The sequence below is a fragment of the Urtica dioica genome, chromosome 6, assembly GCF_054948205.1.
Source record: "Urtica dioica subsp. dioica isolate 48M chromosome 6, U.dioica_male_clone48M_v1_H2, whole genome shotgun sequence".
In the NCBI taxonomy this organism is placed as follows: Eukaryota; Viridiplantae; Streptophyta; class Magnoliopsida; order Rosales; family Urticaceae; genus Urtica; species Urtica dioica.
The window spans coordinates 21417986-21434869 of record NC_142761.1 but is presented as its reverse complement, the minus strand read 5'-3'; the positions used below and the strand labels follow the sequence as shown (position 1 = coordinate 21434869).

The window sequence follows — 16884 nt, the reverse complement described above, 5'->3', positions numbered from 1 at the left end:
GCACTGGTCAATTCAGTATCTTCGGAAGATACCTAGAAGAACTATAGAGTCCCCAACTCTCAATGCCTCATAACCAGACATCATAGATTCTTCTAACAATCATACTGAGGTCAATAGTCCTTTGACCCTAAGATTGCGAATATATCGTTTTAAGCAAACTACGAAGAGTTTGTTCATGCAAATCTACATTTGTCTCTTCGTAAGTTGTTAAGTTTGTTTATGGACTAAAAGACTAAGGTTTTATCATAAAGCTTCAAACAAAGAAAGAATGAATGAACGTTTCAACTTTATTAATGAATAGATAGGAAATTACAAGCAAGAGTTTTCATGAGACTTTATTACATCAAATGTACAAAATAAAGACTACAACTCTTCTTGTGGGCACCATTGACAACAAACTCCCACTTGACTCAAAGAAGGTGTGTGTAGTCCTTCATGCCTAATCCCTCACGATGTTGGTCGAAGACCTTGTTCGCTAGGTCCTTGGTGAATGCATTTGCGAGGTTGTCCACCGTTGAGATCTTCTTCACTTCCATGTCTCCGCGCTGCACGATCTCTCGAATCAAATGGTATTTCCTCTCAATATGCTTAGAGCGCTTATGGCTTCTAGGTTCCTTTGAGTTAGCGACAGCCCCACTATTATCACAATAAAGGGTCATGGGCTCGTCGACGTTTGGAACAATTTCCAAATACTTAAGGAACTTTCTAAGCCATACAGCCTCTTTGGATGCTTCACAAGCAGCCACATATTCTGCTTCCATTGTGGAGTCAGCAATGCAAGATTGCTTAATACTTCTCCACACAACAGCTCCACCATTGAGGATGAACACAGATTCCGAAGTGGATTTCCTGGAATCCTTATCCGCTTGAAAATCGGAGTCGGTATATCCCGTCATAGTCAGGTCAGTACCTGAGTATGTAAGCATCAAGTTCCTAGTTCTTCGAAAGATACTTAAGAACATGCTCGGGTCCAGGGTTGGATTGGAAACGACTTACTACGCCAACGGCGAAACAGATGTCAGGTCTAGTGCAAAGCATAGCATACATGAGGCTTCCTACGGCAGAGGCGTAAGGAATTTTCCTCATGTCTTCAATCTCTTGTGCAGTCTTGGGAGACTGGTCCTTAAAGAGTGAAACTCCATGCCTAAAGGGTGTTTGGCCCTTCTCGGAGTCTTGCATCGAGAAGCGATCCATTACCTTATCAATATAAGATGCTTGAGAGAGCGACAGGGTCCGGTTTTTCCTATCTCGAAAGATTTGGATCCCCAGAATGTACGCGGCTTCTCCTAGATCCTTCATATCGAATTGCTTTGCCAGCCAGACCTTAACCTTAGATAACTTACCCACGTCATTACCAATGAGTAGTATATCATCGACATATAGTACATGAAACACAACTTTGCCTTCGTATATTAACTTGTAAACACAAGGCTCATCTATTGACTGTTCAAAGCCAAAGCTCTTTACAGTTTCATCGAATCTAATATTCCATGACCTAGATGCTTGCTTTAATCCATAAATGGACTTAAGCAACTCACAAACCTTGGTCTCTTGACCTTTATCCACGAAACCGTCTGGTTGAGCCATGTAAATGCGCTCGTCAAGATTGCCATTCAGAAAGGCTGTCTTGACATCCATTTGCCAGGTCTCATAGTCGAGAGCTGCAGCTATGGATAGGAGTATGCGGATGGATTTAAGCATCGCGACTGGCGAGAAGGTTTCTTCATAGTCAATCCCTTCTTGTTGGGTATAACCCTTCGCCGCAAGTCGTGCTTTGAACGTCTCGACGTTCCCATCAGGACCCCTTTTCTTCTTGTATATCCACTTACACCCTACGGGTTTAATCCTTTCAGGAAGGTCTACAAGTTTCCAGACTTTGTTGACATACATCGAGTGCATTTCAACTTTCATGGCGTCAAGCCAAAGGTTTGATTCAGAACAAGCCATCGCTTGGCTATAGGAAACAGGGTCATCCATGTCGGAGATGGCTACAAGAGAGTCTCCATAAGACATGTACCTGTCAGGCTGTTGAACAGCCCTCCCACTACGTTGAAGTACTACTTGACGAGATTCTGATGAGTTAGGTTGTGTTTCAGTTGGGGTAAGAACAGTTCTTATAGATGAGGTAGAAGCTTCCTCACCCAACTTTTCTTCAAGCACAATTTTGCTTCTAGGTTTCGCATCCTTCATAAAGTCCTCCTCAAGGAAACGAGCATTCGTGCTAACGAAAGTCTTATCGTCCTCGGGACTATAGAAAGTAAAACCTTTGGTTTCCTTCGAATATCCTACAAACAGGCACAATTCTGACCTACTAGCCAACTTGCTAGTCTTTTGCCTCAGCACGTGTGCAGGGCAATCCCAAATTCGGATGCGGCCAAGATTCACTTTACGGCCAGTCCATCGTTCATAAGGAGTACCAGGAACCGTTTTGGATGGAACTTGGTTCAGAATGTAGGCGGCTGTTTCGAGGGCATATCCCCTAAAGGAAGGAGGGAGTGATGAGTAACTCATCATTGATCTAACCATCTCCATTAGAGTTCGGTTCCTTCTCTCTGACACTCCGTTTTGTTGAGGTGTGCCAGGTGCGGTTAGCTGAGAAGCGATACCTTCTTCTTTAAGAAAGTCATCGAACTCTCCAGACATATACTCACCACCTCGATCGGATCGAAGGGTTTTGATCACTTTGCCAGTTTGCTTTTCCACTAAAGCCCTAAAGACCTTAAATACGTTAAAGGTCTCGGATTTGTGTTTGAGCAAATAGACAAACCCATATCGTGAGTAATCATCGGCGAAGGTAACGAAGTATTCGTATCCTCCACGTGCCTGTTGGCTGAGCGGACCACATACATCAGAATGTATTAGTTCCAGCAACTCAGTGGCTCTTCGACCCTTATCAGAGAAAGGTCGCTTAGTCATTTGTCCTTCTATGCAGGATTCACAAGTAGGTAGTGAACCTATTGCAGAGGCTTGGAGTGGACCATCCCTCACAAGTCTCTTAATCCTTTCTAGACTGATATGACCAAGTCTTAAGTGCCATAGGTGTGTTGATTTTATTAGATCGGAGGATTCAGAAAGCTTGATCCTCTTTGGCTCCCTAATTAGATCATTATCTATTTCGGTGTCTAAAAGAGAAGGTTGAGTGGGATAGATGTAGAAAAGAGCATTCTTCATACATGCATCAGTGACAAAAGAATTATCAGGAAACAAAATACGAATTCAATTCTTAATAAACTTTAAACAATAATCTTGCTCACGAAGACGAGCAACGGATATTAAGTTCTTCCCAAAGGTAGGAACAAAATAAACATTATCCAAGTTTAAAGTGCGGTCTTCAAAAGACAGCGTCACGGATCCCACAGCCTTCGCAGACACCAGGCTCCAATCACCCCATTTGAAACAGAACTCGCCTTCCTCTAAGCTTTTGGTTTTCTTGAAACCATTTAAGGAACAACAAATATGGTTAGTAGCAGCGGAGTCAAGAATCCACGTTGATACATTATCAGCTACTAAGCATGCTTCGGTAACTAGTACAATACTATGTTCCTTTGCTTTGAGATTTACAGGACAGTTCTTTTTATCGGCCTTGTGAGGTCTCTTCTTAGTTCTAGAGGCGGAGGCTTTTTGCTCAGTAGCATGTGCCTCTCCTTGATTCCTCTTTCTCTTAGTGAGACCTACAGCAGTGTGAAGTTCCTTCATAAGCTTGGTAACAGTGTACTCTAGCTTGTTTATGGAGTAGTTCATCTTGGAGGTATCAAGAGATGCGGGGAGAGTTTCTAAGATCATATCTATGACATTCTTCCCATCAGTCTCAGATCCTAGGATTTCCATTTTATTTAGAAAACTAATGATCAGTATCGTAAAGTCTCTAACAGGATTCCTAGCCTTCATATGACAGTTCATAAACTGTCGGACTGCCTGTTGCCTTGTTTGACGCCCTTGCCCTCCAAACATCTCAAGGAGATTGTAGAGCATTTCGGCAGCGGTCTCAATGTCACGATGTTGCTCTTTTAGCATATTGTTCATAGATGCCAAGATATAGCACCTCACAATCTCATCGGATCGAAACCATAGCGTTATTGTCCTCTCGAGTCGAATCATCATTCGTAAGAGAAGGCCACGAGGTGGTGAGTACCCATTTGTGCTTGTTAAGGATTATGTCGAGGTTATGTTTCGAATCTACGTAGTTTTCGTTTTTGAGTTTGTTTGAGGAAAGAATTGTAGAGAGAGGGTTGAGAGACATATTGCCTATAAAAGTTGAAACAAGTTTATGATTAGTCTTTGGTTTAGGATTTAAGTTTTATTAAGACTTTTATAAAATCCAAAGGTGTTATAAACCAAACGATAATTTACTCCCTCAAGAGAAGGCTGCAAAAAATCTCCTTTTATAAGTAAATGACACATCATTAATGCTTAGCCAAGATGTCAATACATCAGCTTTGACTAGCCACCTTGTAAATTGGTTTGATCACTCACATCCTTTCGCAGGGCCTCGAGGGAGGATTACTAGGGATTGAGCCTAAGTGTGCAACCAACCACTTAGTCCAAAAGATCAACTTTGAAAAACAATCCCCCAAGGGGAGGCCTTGCCATCATTGTCTCACTCTCGGACGTAGCTCATTGAGCAATGATCAGAGCAAAGCGCCCTTGAGTACTCTCATTTAAGAGAGGGCCGCGAGGGTGACTCTTAGTCCGGCGACACTTGCACTTTTCATTAGTGTTGGGGATCGTGGGTTACAAACAACAAGTATAACCCCCCCACTTAGTTTTTGGAGTTGGTTCATCGACTCTTATAAGTTCGGAAACAAATTTCCTAGTTAGAGAGCGACAGAGCGGACAACTAGAAGAGAATCCTAGATCGACATGTTCAGAGTAGTATTAGTGCATAAAGGCACAAGGTACATACTCGATCTTTTCCTATTTTCTATTTCGGGAAAGTGCGTGAGGGAAGTGTGAACTTCAACTCACTCGAACACTTGAAAGTTTGAGATTACACATCTTTTTATTTTTCGGCTTGTCTACAAGGAGACCTCCCACTCAAATTTTGAAGAGCATATAGATTTTGAACATATGTGATATAGATATAGTTTTGAAAATATTTTGAAAATTTATTTGATTTGGATGACAAAATATTTTCAAGTTTGAAAGTGAAAACGGTTTTTCAAAATTCAAACTAGTTTTGTAAAAATTCAATTTCAATTAAACTTTCAAAAATCAAAACATTTTAATCTTACACATCATGTTTATAATCATATGAAAAACATTTTTGCTCAAGAAAATTTTCTCATTAGAGTTCTATAACTCATGGTAGTGGGGTTTGAAAATCCGGATTTCTAAAAAACTGGAGTTTCAGACAGCCGCGCACCTCGGAGTAACCGGTGGCATTGGACAGAGGACAGACAGAGCTTTAATTTGATTCAAGAATCATTAAATTTCGATTTCTGAGCAGAGAGTTATGCCACTTTTAATGCGGGTTTACTCCAGCTCGAAGAAAAAGAATAAATTAAAACTTTGGTCCTTTTTAGGTGCGAAAAAGAATCAAGTGTAAGCATGATGCAATTCATGCATAGTGACTTCGAGACATAAGAGGTTAAATGGTTTGTTCTTATCTTGTCTCTAGAAGTGCACTGGTCAATTCAGTATCTTCGGAAGATACCTAGAAGAACAATAGAGTCCCCAACTCTCAATGCCTCATAACCAGACATCATAGATTCTTCTAACAATCATACTGAGGTCAATAGTCCTTTGACCCTAAGATTGCGAATATATCGTTTTAAGCAAACTACGAAGAGTTTGTTCATGCAAATCTACATTTGTCTCTTCGTAAGTTGTTAAGTTTGTTTATGGACTAAAAGACTAAGGTTTTATCATAAAGCTTCAAACAAAGAAAGAATGAATGAACGTTTCAACTTTATTAATTAATAGATAGGCAATTACAAGCAAGAGTCTTCATGAGACTTTATTACATCAAATGTACAAAATAAAGACTACAACTCTTCTTGTGGGCACCATTGACAACACTTCGACCCTTATCGGAGAAAGGTCGGTTAGTCATTTTTCCTTCTATACAGGATTCACAAGTAGGAAGTGAACTATTGCAGAGGCTTGGAGTGGACCATCCCTCACAAGTCTCTTAATCCTATCTAGACTGATATGACCAAGTCTTAAGTGCCAGAGGTATGTTGATTTTGTTAGATTGGAGGATTCAGAAAGTTTGATCCTCTTTGGCTCCCTAATTAGATCGTTATCTATTTCGGTGTCTAAAAGAGAAGGTTGAGTGGGATAGATGTAAAAAAGACCATTCTTCATACATGCATCAGTGACAAAAGAATTAGAAAAAGAAATAGGAATTCCATTCTTTATAAACTTTAAATAATAATCTTGCTCGAAAAGTTGAGCAACAGATACTAGGTTTTTCCCAAAGGAAGGAACATAATAAACATTATTCAAATTTAAAGTTCGATCTTCAAAAGATAGCGTCACGGATCCCACAGCCTTCGCAGACACCACGCTCTCATCACCCCACTTGAAGCAGAAGTCGCCATCCTCTAAGCTTTTGCTTTTCCTAAAACCAGTCAAGGAGCAGCAAATATGGTTAGTAGCAGCGGAGTCAATAATCCACGATGATACATTATCAGCTACTAAACAGGCTTCGGTAACAAGTACAATACCTTTTGCTTTGGTTTTGAGGTAGGCAGGACAGTTCCTACGCCAGTGACCAGGCTCGTTGCAGTGGTGGCACTTGTCGTTAGACTTGTCCACCTTCGGAGCCTTTGGCGCCTTCTTCTTCGTGTGAACCTTAGGTTGGTTCATCTTCTCGGCATTGCGAGGTCTCTTCTTAGATCCAGAGGTGGAGGCAGTAGCATGTACTTCTCCTTGAGCCCTCTTTTTCTTAGTGAGTGCCTCAGCGGTTTGAAGTTCCTTCATGAGCTCGGTAACAGTGTACTCCAGCTTGTTCATGGAATAATTCAACTTGAAGGTATCAAAGGTTTCGGGGAGAGTTTCCAAGATCATATCTATTTTAGTCTCCCCATCAATCTTAGATCCAAGAATCTCCATTTCGTTTAGATAGCTAATGATCAGCATCATATGATCTCTAACGGGAGTTCCAGCCTTCTTACGACAGTTCATGAATTGTCGGACCGCTTGTTGCCTAGCTTGACGTCCTTGCCCTCCAAACATCTCATGGACATTGTAGAGCATATTCGTGGCAGTTTCATAATCACGATGTTGTTGTTGCAACACATTGTTCATCGATGCCAAAATATAGCACCTCGCAATCTCATCGGATCGAAGCCAGGCCGCCAGGGCGTCTTTCTCCTCTTGCGTCGAATCATCATTCGTTTGAGGACAGGGGATGGTGAGAACCCATTTGTGCTTGTCGACAGTAAGGACTATGTCGAGGTTACGTTTCTAGTCGACATAATTGTCGCCTTCGAGTTTATTCGAGGAAAGAATTGTAGAGAGAGGGTTGAGAGACATATTGCCTATAAAAGTTGAAATAAGTTTATGATTAGTCTTTGGTTTAGGATTTAAGTTTTATTAAGACTTTTATAAAATCCAAAGGTGTTATAAACCAAACGATAATTTACTCCCTCAAGAGAAGGCCGCAAAAAATCTCCATTTATAAGTAAATGACACATCATTAATGCTAAGCCAAGATGTCAATACATCTATTTTGACTAGCCACATTTTAAATTGGTTTGATCACTCACATCCTTTCGCAGAGCCTCAAGGGAGGATTACTAGGGATTGAGCCTAAGTGTGTAACCAACCACTTAGTCCAAAAGATCAGCTTTGCAAAACAATCCCCCAAGGGGAGGCCTTGTCATCATTGCATCACTCTCGGACGTAGCTCATTGAGCAATGATCGAAGCAATAACGCCTTGGAGTACTCACATTTAAGTGAGGGTCGCAAGAGCGGCTCTTAGTCCCACGTTATTGCATCTTTCATTAGTGTTGGGGATCGTGGGTTACAAACAACGAATATAATCCTCCCACTTAGTTTTTGGAGATGGTTCATCGACTGTTATAAGTTCGGAAACAAATTTCCTAGTTAGAGAGCGACAGAGCGGACAACTAGAAGAGAATCCTAGATCGACATGTTCAGAGCAGTATTAGTGCATAAAGGCACAAGGTAGATACTCGATCTTTTCCTATTTTCTATTTCGGGAAAGTGCGTGAGGGAAGTGTGAACTTCAACTCACTCGAACACTTGAAAGTTTAAGATTACACACCTTTTTATTTTTCGGATTGTCTACAAAGAGACCTCCCACTCAAATTTTCAAGAGCATATAGATTTTGAACCTATGTGATATAGATATAGTTTTGAAAACATTTTGAAAACTTATTTGATTTGGATGACAAAATATTTTCAAGTTTGAAAGTGAAAACGGTTTTTCAAAATTCAAACTAGAGTTCTATAAACTTTCAAAAATCAAAACATTTTAATCTTACACATCATGTTTATAATCATATGAAAAACATTTTTGCTCAAGAAAATTTTCTCATTAGAGTTCTATAACTCATGGTAGTGGGGTTTGAAAATCCGGATTTCTAAAAAACTGGAGTTTCAGACAGCCGCGCACCTCCAAGTAAAATCGGCATATCTGGCGGCTCCGATGTCCTTTTGAGCCGAAACCGGTGGCATTGGATAGAGGACAGACAGAGCTTCAATTGTACATGTCTTGTCGACTCGAGTTAACTCCTCGAGTCGAGTACCGAGTCCACGAGTCGACTAGCTACTCCTCGTCCCGACTCTACATGACTCCTCGAGTTGAGTTCACTCCTCGAGTCGAATACCGAGTCCACGAGTCGACTAACTACTCCTCGTGCCAACTCTACACGTCTCCTTGAGTTGAGTTCACTCCTCGAGTCGAATACCGAGTCCACGAGTCGACTAGCTACTCCTCGTGCCGACTCTACATGTCACCTCGAGTTGAGTTCACTCCTCGAGACGAATACCGAGTCCACAAGTCGACTAGCTACTCCTCGTGCCGACTCTACACGTCTCCTCTAGTTAAATTCACTCCTCGAGTCGAATACCGAGTCCACGAGTCGACTAGCTACTCCTCGTGCCGACTCTACATGTCTCCTCGAGTTGAGTTCACTTCTCGAGTTGAATACCGAGTCCACGAGTCGACTAGCTACTCCTCGTGCCGACTCTACATGTCTCCTTGAGTCAAGTTCACTCCTCGAGTCGAGTACCGAGTCCACGAGTCGACTAGCTACTCATCGTGCCGACTCTACATGTCTCCTCGAGTCGAGTTTGCTCCTCGAGTCGAGTACCGAGTCCACGAGTCGACTAGCTACTCCTCGTGCCGACTCTACATGTCTCCTCGAGTAGAGTTCACTCCTCGAGTCGAGTATCGAGTCCACGAGTCGACTAGTCACTCCTCGTGCCGACTCTACATGTCTCCTCGAGTTGAATTCACTCCTCGAGTCGAATAACGAGTCCACGAGCTGACTAACAAGTCCTCGTGCCGACTCTTCGCGTAACACCTCGAGTTGAGTTCACTCCTCGAATTAGGTACACTCATCGAGTTGAGTTCACTCCTCGAGTCGAGTACCGAGTCCACGAGTTGACTAACTACTCCTCTTGCATACTCTACATGACTCCTCGAGTTGAGTCTCGAGTCCACGAGTCAACTGATAAGTCCTCGTGCCGACTCTACACATGACCGACCCTCGAGTCGACCTCACGCATAGCTCCCCAGGTCGGGTCTATTCCTCGAGTTTCGACTTGAAAGTCCTCATGTCAGACATGCACAACTTCTCGATCATCAATAACCAATAGACTCGGAAGTCTCGATGACAAATCTGCGTGCATTCATACGAGGAACACAAAAACCGTCGCTAACGACATGCTTATGTCGCCCCCAATGGCGGACCAAAATTCACTCTACGACGCTCTCGTGAGAGTAAGAATGGGCCAATTGAGTCCCTGTTGTCGGCCCATCTAGGGCCAATGGGAACAAAGGCATCTCTTCGACCTACGTGGCTGGTACGAGGTCTTGGGCGGCGAAACCCTGACTCAACCAGGGGCCGGCCTGTTGGAATTGATCTAGGGTTTAAGAAAAAGATTAAACGCTTCGGGAAGCGGCGGAATTTTAAAAAATTTCTTTTCAAGTAAAAACAGTTTTTACTAACCTAGACAAAGAAGCAAGTACATGTAAATAAAAACCAATATGAGCATAGAAGTTTACTAACCTTTCTTGAAGTTTGAAGTTTGAAGAAGCTTTTGGAAAGTTTGCAACGCTCGTCTCCCCTCGCAGCACATCTCTCTTTCTTTCCTCGGCACCTCGAGCAACCACGAAAGTTTCTATCCCTAAATCACTCGAAAAGAAGGAATCAGTGAGTGGGCACTTTTAAACTGTTGTCAATGGTGCCCACAAGAAGAGTAGTAGTGTCTATTTATGTACATTTGATGTCATATAGTCTTACGAAGACTCTTGCTTGTAATTGCTTATTCATTAATAAAAAGTTGAAACGTTCATTCAATCTTCTTTGTTTGAAGCTTTATGATAAAACCTTAGTCTTTTAGTCCATAAACAAACTTAACAACTTACGAAGAGACAAATGTAGATTTGCATGAACAAACTCTTCGTAGTTTGCTTCAAACGATATATTCGCAATCTTAGGGTCAAAGGACTATTGACCTCAGTATGATTGTTAGAAGAATCTATGATGTCTGGTTATGAGGCATTGAGAGTTGGGGACTCTATAGTTCTTCTAGGTATCTTCCGAAGGTACTGAATTGACCAGTGCACTTCTAGAGACAATATAAGAACAAACCATTTAACCTCTTATGTCTCGAAGTCACTATGTATGAATTGCATCATGCTTACCTTAATCCTGAAATGAGACATGCCATTTCACACCTTAGTATTCTCATTTGAGAAAGTCAAAGTTCGGACTCACTATGTGATTCCGAACAAGGCCTATTGGTGAAGTACTAAGTTGTGAGTCTGTCATGAGTAACTTTGTGAAGTTCTCATAGATATGGAATTCATGTACAAGATTGCTGAAATGCAATGTATGTCACCTCATGCTTTGTTCCTTGGAGTGTGAATAAATGAACTGGCCAGTGTCCAAATTGAGTCCTGACTCTTTTGGATGAAACAATGTGACTTGTTAGCTCCTCGTCAATACATTGTTTCTAACTTATTCACAAGCGACAAAGGAGTTGAGGAAATAACAGCTAGAAGGGTAAAATGGTAATTTAGTAAATCCCGACTAGCTGATGACATTCATGAAGGGTAAACATAGATAATATTCAGTGGATCCGCTCATCATAATTAGGTCGAATTCTTGAGTAGAAAACAAATTCATTTGAACCGAGAGATTTTCAATGTCAGCTCTTTAGTGGAGTCAGTTGGCATTATGCTAAACTTGGAAAAATTTTGTGAACTTTTGATTCCAAGTGTTTAGCTCAAGCTTTGTTCATTTCGGTCCATGAGGTCACTGTCACGAATCACATCGATAGGAATAGTTAAACTGGAAGCTAAGTCAAAACAAGAACGGAAATAGTCAAAAGGGTATTTTTGCCTTTTGACACATATGATGAAATGAATGTCAATAAATTTTTTGACAAGTTCATTTGATGACTTAATGTCACTCGGCCATAACTTGATTATTGGGCCTTGTGAATTAATTTCATTTCATAAGAATTTTATTGAAAATTCTTAATGGGCTTTTCTCATGTTGTCATGAACAAATGAAGAAGCTTCTAGAAGCTCCTTCTAGATGAGAGATGGGTGCCCAAAATACCCAAGAGAAAGAGAATATTTTGCGCATAAATGTATCAAGATACTTGCCAAAAGAAAAAGAGGAAACAAATTTCCTCTATGAGGAAACAAGGAGAATCAGCCAAGGCAACCAAGAAGGGAAACAAAAGAGGAAACTAATCCCTTGTGGATTATATGAGGTGGGCGCCTATATTGATAGGAATGGGTAATAAAAGATTGCTCATAAAGGCTTGGAAATAAAAGGAAACTACTTCTTTCCAAGGCCAACCCCTCTCCTATAAATAGGACCCTCATTCCCTTCATTTTATTGATTCCACACAAGTTAGAGATTGAGAGACTCTCTCTCTAGACATTGTGGCCGAAAATCCTCTCTCTCTCTCTCTAGTTTATTTTCGATTTTTTCTTGTCTTGGCACCTAGGTCCTCACTCGACCTAGTGTTTAGCTCTGCGACTTCAAGACTTGTTCTTAAGTCGTAGTGTTTAAAAGTGCCCACTCACTGATTCCTTTATTTCGAATGATTTAGTGATAAAAACTTTCGTGGTTGCTCGAGGTGCCGAGGAAAGAAAGAGAGACGTGCTGCGAGGGGAGACGAGCGTTGCGAACTTTCCAAAAGCTTCTTCAAAGTTCAAGCTTCAAGAAAGGTTAGTAAACTCTTAGCTCATATTGATTTTTAATTACATGTACTTGCTTCTTTGTCTAGGTTAGTAAAAACTGTTTTTACTTGAAAAGAATTTTTTTAAAATTCCACCGCTTCCCGAAGCGTTTAATCTTTTTCTTAAACCCTAGATCAATTCCAACAAATGGTATCAGAACTATGGTCAAAGATTACATGTACATGTTTTTAAAATTATGAGCTTGAAAATCGTTTTCGAAAGTTTAATAATTTTGTGACAAGTTAGAATTGTTATCTTAGATTCTTTTTAATTTATTGCTCATGTCTTTAAATTAAAAAGCATGTTGATTTTCTATGAGTTTGGGATGTTTTTAAAACACATTAGAATCAGTTCTAAAAGTTTTTAATTTTTTATATTGAAAAACGTGTTTTAAAGGTTTGAGAAATTTCGGTAAATTTTGTGACTAGTTACTTTGTCTTTCTAGTTTCTTTTATTTACCGTATTCGTTTTATGCTTGTTGTTATTTCTTTTATTCTATGTTATTACCCTGCTAATAAAACACAAATAAAAGCTTTAAACAACATCTTAAAACGTTCTGTTACACTTGATTCTTTTTCGCACCTAAATAGGACCAAGTTTTAATTTATTTCTTTTTCTTCGAGCTGGAGTAAACCCGCATTAAAAGTGGCATAACTCTCTGCTCAGAAATCGAAATGTAATTATTCTTGAATCAAATTAAAGCTCTGTCTTTCATCTATCCAATGCCACCAGTTTCGGCTCAAAAGGACATCGGAGCCGCCAGATATGGCGATTTTACTCCGAGGTGCGCGGCTGTCTGAAACTCCAGTTTTTTAAGAAATCCGGATTTTCAAACCCCACTACCATGAGTTATAGAACTCTAATGAGAAAATTTTCTTGAGCAAAAATGTTTTTCATATGATTATAAACATGATGTGTAAGATTAAAATGTTTTGATTTTTGAAAGTTTAATTGAAATTGAATTTTTACAAAACTAGTTTGAATTTTGAAAAACCGTTTTCACTTTCAAACTTGAAAAATATTTTGTCATCCAAATCAAATAAATTTTCAAAATGTTTTCAAAACTATATCTATATCACATATGTTCAAAATCTATATGCTCTTGAAAATTTGAGTGGGAGGTCTCCTTGTAGACAAGCCGAAAAATAAAAAGATGTGTAATCTCAAACTTTCAAGTGTTCGAGTGAGTTGAAGTTCACACTTCCCTCACGCACTTTCCCGAAATAGAAAATAGGAAAAAATCGAGTATGTACCTTTTGCCTTTATGCACTAATACTGCTCTGAACATGCTGATCTAGGATTCTCTTCTAGTTGTCCGCTCTGTCGCTCTCTAACTAGGAAATTTGTTTCCGAACTTATAAGAGTCGATGAACCATCTCCAAAAACTAAGTGGGAGGGTTATATTCATTGTTTGTAACCCACGATCCCCAACACTAATGAAAGATGTAATAACGTGGGACTAAGAGCCGCTCTTGCGACCCTCACTTAAATGTGAGTACTCCAAGGCGTTATTGCTTCGATCATTGCTCAATGAGCTACGTCCGAGAGTGATGCAATGATGACAAGGCCTCCCCTTGGGGGATTGTTTTTCAAAGCTGATCTTTTGGACTAAGTAGTTGGTTACACACTTAGGCTCAATCCCTAGTAATCCTACCTTGAGGCTCTGCGAAAGGATGTGAGTGATCAAACCAATTTAAAAGGTGGCTAGTCAAAATGATACGAACCTCGGCCGACTAAGCTCCGAGACCCGATACCCCAATAGCACAGCGACGGATCGTCTACAATTTAGGAACGATGGTGGATCGAATGACGCCACGGACGGATGTGAATGGCCGTCTGATGAGTCGGGCTCGAACTCCTACACGCACCGCTTTGTAAGAGACTCGAATGGTTCTAAATGAACCAAAGAGAGAATGAAATCCTCACAGGAAGTGTTTAACTCGAAATTCAAATTGTGTGTTTTTCCATTCAGCCTAAAGGCTTAATTTATAGAGTTTACATAGGTCAAATTCGTAGCTCCATGGGCCCCATAACCTAATCAGCCCATTTAGCCTTATTTAAGCAATAATAAACATAAAAACAAAGGACCAGCCCAATACAAACCATACGGGCTTTTAAATAACATGTCTTGGCCCAAATATCATAAACTGAAAATAGAAAAATAGTAATAGTCCGACTAATTCAATTCAGCCCAAATAACGTTCTTCATTGGTGTTTCTTGGCTTCCTTGAATTCTCTCCTTTGCGAGCTCGTCCCCTTCCTCATCTTGGAGCTTGATGATCAGATTGTTAAGCTCCTCCTTGAATCTCCTCGCTCGAGCTCTCGTCACGGGTCCTTCCGGCACTTGGTATTTTGCTTGCGGCTCCTTTTGGGGCATGTCCTCATCATTCCCCTCGTCTTGAAAAGGATTTGCCCTCAAATCATGATCTGCATCAAAAGGAGACAAGTCAGTCACATTGAATGTAGCACTAACATTATACTCACCTGGAAGATCCAATTTGTAGGCATTATCGTTGATCCTGCGAATAACTTGAAAAGGTCCATCGCCACGCGGCTGTATTTTGGACTTGCGTTGCTCTGGAAAACGCTCCTTGCGCATATGTAACCAGACCCAATCACCAGGTTCGAAAATCACTCTCTTGCGGCCCTTGTTGGCTTGCTGCGCATACTGCTCCGTCCTGCGCTCAATGTTGAGTCGTGCCCTCTCATGAAGCTGCTTAACAAGCTTTGCTTTCTGTTCACCATCTAAATTCACATGCTCAGACATAGGAATAGGAGATAAATCCAATGGCGTTAGTGGGTTAAAACCATAGACAATCTCAAAGGGTGAGAATTTAGTAGATGAATGAATAGCACGGTTATAAGCAAACTCAACATGTGGTAAACAATCTTCCCAAGTTTTGATATTCTTCTTAATTATTGCTCTCAACAAGGTCGACAAGGTCCTATTAACTACTTCGGTCTGACCATCAGTTTGGGGGTGACAAGTAGTCGAAAACAACAACCTAGTACCCAACTTAGCCCATAAGGTCTTCCAAAAGTAGCTTAAGAACTTGGTATCCCTATCCGAGACAATCGTCCTAGGCATGCCATGCAACCTAACAATCTCCCGAAAGAACAAATCTGCAACATTAGAAGCATCATCGGTTTTGTGACAAGGGATAAAATGTGCCATCTTTGAGAACCTATCAACCACTACAAAAACAGAATCACGACCTCGCTTAGTCCTAGGCAAGCCTAACACAAAATCCATAGATATATCTACCCAAGGTGAGCTAGGAATAGGCAAAGGTGTATACATACCGTGTGATTGAACTTTCGACTTAGCTTTCCTACAGGTGACACAATTACCACAAATCCTCTCTACATCACGCTTCATGCGAGGCCAATAAAAGTGCTCTTGGATCACTCCTAGAGTTTTAGCTATCCCAAAATGTCCCATCAGGCCCCCACCATGAGCTTCCCTAACTAGCAACTCCCGAAGAGAACAACTAGGCACACAAAGTCTACCCAATCTGAACAAAATCCATCATGCCTAAAGTAATCTCCCGATGCTATCTTTTCACACTTCTCAAATATCTCACTAAACTCTCGGTCTTCTGGGTACAACTCTTTGATATGTTCAAAACCAAGCAGTTTAGTATCTAAAGTGGCAAGTAAAACGTACCTCCGAGAAAGGGCATCGGCTACCACATTCTCATTACCTTGTTTGTACTTGATGACATATGGAAACGGCTCGATGAACTCCATCCATTGCGCATGCCGTTTGTTGAGCTTTTGTTGTCCCTTTAAGTACTTGAGTGACTCATGGTCGGTGTGGACCACGAACTCTCTTGGCAAAAGATAGTGCTGCCAAGTCTCTAAAGCTCGAATCAATGCGTACATCTCCTTGTCGTAAGTGGGGTAGTTAAGGGTGGCCCCACTCAGTTTTTCGCTGAAATACGCAATCGGCCGTCGGTCTTGCATGAGAACTGCTCCGATTCCCACGCCGGACGCATCACACTCCACCTCGAATGGTTTATCGAAGTTAGGTAATGCGAGACAAGGAGGGTTGACTAATTTCTCTTTGATTGCGGTGAACGCCTCCTCCTGTGCTTGCCCCCATGCGAACGCCACATGTTTCTTCATCACCTCCGTGAGCGGGGCAGCGATCGTGCTAAAATCTCTGACAAAGCGCCTATAGAAGCTCGCTAAGCCATGAAAACTCCGTACTTGAGCTGCATTTGTCGGTGTCGGCCACTTCTGAATAGCCTTCACTTTTTCCTCATCTACCTGCACTCCTTTTGAACTTACAACAAAACCCAAGAAAACAACGTGATCGGTGCAAAAGGTGCACTTGTCAAGGTTAGAAAATAACTGTTCACGTTTGAGTACAATAAAAACCTCACGCAAGTGTAAGACATGATCATCCAGGGTCTTGCTATAAATCAAAATATCATCAAAGTATACCACCACAAATTTACCAATGAACGAACGCAAAACATGA

General features: G+C 41.0%; 1 pseudogene; it reads right to left on the bottom strand.

Annotated features, from left to right (window-relative positions):
* Positions 1-9720: 9720 nt before the first annotated feature.
* The window catches only part of LOC149393496 (uncharacterized), a 78125-nt pseudogene continuing 70961 nt past the window's right edge, over positions 9721-16884 (bottom strand).